At 32.0% G+C, this 4,510-nt stretch overlaps 1 pseudogene; it reads right to left on the reverse strand.

Moving 5' to 3' along the window:
• LOC119688675 overlaps positions 1-2,661 on the reverse strand; it is a 3,323-nt pseudogene extending 662 nt beyond the window's left edge.
• Positions 2,662-4,510: the final 1,849 nt, after the last annotated feature.

Below are 4,510 nucleotides of genomic sequence, written 5' to 3' on the forward strand. Positions count from 1 at the left end.
GGGTAGAGGAAAGTTTTGAATCGCATGAATCTTTGAAGGATTTGGTTTGATGCCATCAGGTGTGATTATATGACCTAAAAAAGCTATTTCCTTCTTTAGGAATTCACATTTATCTAGTTGTATTTTAAATTTTGCTTCGCGAAGTTTATCGAAGACTAATTTAATACTTTCTAAATGTTCCTGCATGGATGTTGAATAAATTATAATGTCATCAAGATAAACTAGACAGATTTTTCCCACTAAGTCTTGTAAAACATTGTCCATAACTCTTTGGAACGTGGAAGGAGCATTTTTTAATCCGAAAGGCATTCTCGTATACTCATAGTGTCCACCTTCTACCGTAAAAGCTGTTTTTTTGGACATGATTTTTATCCATTTCAATTTGATGGAACCCACTTGCAAGATCTAGGGTGGTGAAATATAGACATCTCCCTAATTTGTCAAGAATTTCGCTAATATTTGGTAGTGGATATCTATCTGCTATTGTTTTTTCGTTGATTTTCCTGTAGTCTATGACTAATCTCCACTTCTGTTCACCTTTTGCGTCTAGTTTCTTAGGAACTACCCAAACTGGTGAACTCCAAGGCGAGTAACTATGTTGAATTATGCCTTGCTTTAGCATGTCGGTGATTTGTCTTTTAACTTCTTCTTTGTGTACGTATGGGTATCTGTATGATTTCGTGAATACCGGAATGTCGTCTGTGGTATTAATTTTATGTTTGATTTTATTTGTAAATGTAAGCTCGTCTCCCTCTTTATACAATAGGTCGCTGTAATTATTGCATACCTTTAAAAGTTGTTTCTTTTCCTCAGTATTGAGATGGTTAGTTCTTATCAAATGGCCGACGTTTGTTGTTTCAGAATTTTCTATAATTTCTTCGTGTAAATTATAGCATTCTACAAAGTTCGAAGGATCATAGATATCTACTTTTAAGGGTTGTTCGATAAAAAGTGATTGATCCTTGTTAGAATAATTTATTAATTCAACCGTACTATACCAATTGTTCGCATTATAAAGCCCACCTGCGATATAAAGGTTCGGCTTTATCTCAATTGCGTTAATATATACATTGCCGGCTTCCTGGCTTACTGGAAGTCTGGCCAATATTTTTGAATACGCTGGTATAGCTATTTGCCCTGACGATGGGTTCGGCTTGAGGTTAATGCTATTTACAGCATTTTTAGTTGACATAATTTTATTTTTGAGGTCGATTTTAGCATCTAGTTGGGTTAGTATGTCTATTCCTAATAGTCCATCAAAGTAATTATGGAACTTAAATAATAAAAACTTGGTTTGACCAGCTTGATTGAATTCAGAGAATATGGGAAGAATTGTATATGCTTTTAATTTGTATTTACTGAGAACGGTAGTTATTGTTACAGGATTGCATTCGTACTGTTTGTCGTTTGGAATAAATTCAGGATTTATAAATGACATTGATGCACCTGTATCTAAAAGAAATTTTAGTGGTCTGCCAAAGGGTGAACTTATAATTATGAATGGGAGAGTGAATGGCAGTTCCTTTGGGTTTATATATCCCGTCGGTTCTTGGAGGCTGGTTTGAAAAAATTTTGGTTATCCTGGGTTTTTATTATGTTGTTGGTATCATTTTCAAAGTGGTGGTCTAGGCTTTCCGTTTCGTTGAAATGAAAGTTACTGTTGTTGGGATTCCTCACCATTGAATTCTGGCTTGATTTGATAGCTGGAAATCGTTCTGCTTGTTGATTCCTGTTATTACTCTGGGCGTGTTGGTGTGGCCTTCTATCGTATGAGGTCCATGTTGTTGGATTCTGAGTTCTGTATTGGTTGTTGGCTATGGGTCTCGGGTTTTGATATCGTTGCAGAGTATTCGAGTAAGGTTGTTGTCTATTTGGGTAATTATAAGTTCTATTATAGGGTCTATTATAGTGTTGTGGTCTATATGAGGTTTCACTCCGTTGGTATGAAATGTTTTGTTCTTTAATGCAGTATGCAAATGCTGTTGCAATGGTGTCAGGTTGCATTGCTCTAATTCTAGAACCTAGTGGTTCTTTTAACCCGCCAAGAAATGTGTTTAAGCACATTTCGGAAAATAACTTTTTCTTCGCTATTATAACATTTTGGTCTACTTCATGAATTAACATGGTGTTACAGAGGGAAGATTGAACCTCAATCACTTCACTGTAAAAATTTTCAACCGTTTTGTTATATTGCTTTAAAGAATGGAGATCCTTTATTAGTGATGTCTCCGTACGCTTGTCTGAGTAATGGATAATGAGATTGTTTTTAATTTCATCCCAGTTTAAAGAAGTGCCATACATATTTAAAACTTCATTTGCCTGTCCTTGAATTTTATTACGAATAGCCCTAAGTAGAATTTGTCCGTAAGGTGTTCCGTCAATACCTCTCAAATGTAGTAATATTTCTTCTACGTTATTAATAAATTCGTATAGTAGTTTTGGATTTCCGTCATATTTAGGAAGGTCTTTAATTGCGTCAGGAATTCTTAATGAATTAAAAATGTCGGATTGCAAACTTAGGGTGGTAGTGGGAGAACTGTGTTGTTCGGAAGTCATGGTTTCTGTGTTGTCACTGGTTTTGTCTGTTTCAGAAATAGGTGTAAGATTGTGGGATAGACGCCTCAATGAGTATGGTACTAACGAATTTCTCGTTTTCGGCATTAGTTTAATTTACTTTGCCGTATCTTATTTATTTTCAAGAAGGTTTTCCTACTTTATATAGATTGTTTCGCTTATTTATATAAAATAAGTTCTTATATATTTTGTTTAATTTAAAATCGTGTATAAGTAAAATTCAGTAAAATTCAGTATAAATCAACATGTGTATAACTTGTTTGAAGAGAAAGATAATTTAATGTATATCTATATATGATATGATATGATATGATATAATATTCAATATAAATCAAGATAAGTTATAATTTATTTTTAATTTTGTTCACGGTATAATTCAGTTTAAGGGAAAAAAAAATTAATGTGTATATATGTATAAAAACAAGTTGTGGTTATTATTTGTTTCAAATATAAATTCAATTTGTCAAAAAACAATTCACTTTGCCTCATTTAATTCCTTTTTATTTTATTTTTATTTTTATTTTTTTTTATTATTTAATTATTTAATTTATATTAGTTATATGAACATATTAACTTACATGCATCCAAAAATAGGAAATATTATCATCATTTTTACCCAGTGTTAGCCTTCTCTTAAATTTGGTCAATGAAAGGTCCTGTGATACAATTATATTCTTCTTTTAAAGTTGATGAAAAAGGTGTCCTGCGATGTAATTAAAGTTTTCTTTTAAAGTTGATGAAAAAGGTGTCCTGCGATGTAATTAAAGTTTTCTTTTAAAGTTGATGAAAAAGGTGTCCTGCGATGTAATTAAAGTCTTCTTTTAAAGTTGATGAAAAAGGTGTCCTGCGATGTTGAGAAAAATTTGCTTCCAAATTACACAAATCACACGTTTATTGTTATTTCCTTTAGCACTGTTTTTAAGGTTCTTTTACGGAATTTAAGGGTCAATACCCAAAGCGTTTGTTCACTAACAGATTTTTTTTTCTTTTTGAATACGAGAGAATGAAACCGTTAAAATTACTGTTCGATGAATTTATAAATTTATTTCACGTGCTAATATTTTATATTATTTTTTCTATTTATATATTTTTTCGATTTCACTTAGTCACTTTTTTACACTTTATTCCGTTCCGCGTCGACTGCGCCAGTTAAGGTTCGGTCTTAACTCAGTGTAGAAAAATTAAATAAAACACGGTGCGTTGTGTATACTTTCAAAGACAAATTTATTCTGAACCAAAAATTTTATAAGTACAATTTATATATTCAAAATTTACATTCAATACTAATCGATATTGTGACCCAAAAATAATTTATTGCACATAAACAAAATTCCACTTGAATATCTGTTGCATTTCCTAAACATTACTTAGGAATGCAACGTATTGTTGTTGTTGTAGAAATTTCGTAAGTGGGTTACTTTCGAAATTTCTACCACTTGCATTTTTATTATTAGCGGATATTTTGTAATACTGTTTTGCCTATGTGCGGCTTTTTTTATTTCTAGGTCGAATAACATAAGTGTGACTTATGTGGTAATATGAGTACATTGACATGAGAAAATACGATACTAAATATTTGTATACAAAAGCAATAATAAATTTTGTAATAAGAAACTAAGTAAAATAAAATACAATAAGTAAATAAACAATAATAAAAGATTAAGCATTTTATATATATAAGAAAAGAAATACAATGAGAGTATAATGAATATTCTTAAGATAATTTATGTGGTGTCATCTTGGGTGGCGGCTTGGTGAGTAATTGTAACTCGTTCGGCCGATTTTTGATCTATCGTAGATGTTATGCCTTGCCTGCCATAAAGACGGCTTAACTCTTTTGCATGTATATCAACTGGTATTTTTCCAGCAATGACGCAGATTGCATCATCAGAGACTGTTCTATAAGCGCAGGCAACCCGTAACGCACTGCGTCTGT

Source organism: Teleopsis dalmanni, chromosome X (assembly GCF_002237135.1).
Source record: "Teleopsis dalmanni isolate 2A chromosome X, ASM223713v2, whole genome shotgun sequence".
Taxonomy (NCBI): Eukaryota; Metazoa; Arthropoda; class Insecta; order Diptera; family Diopsidae; genus Teleopsis; species Teleopsis dalmanni.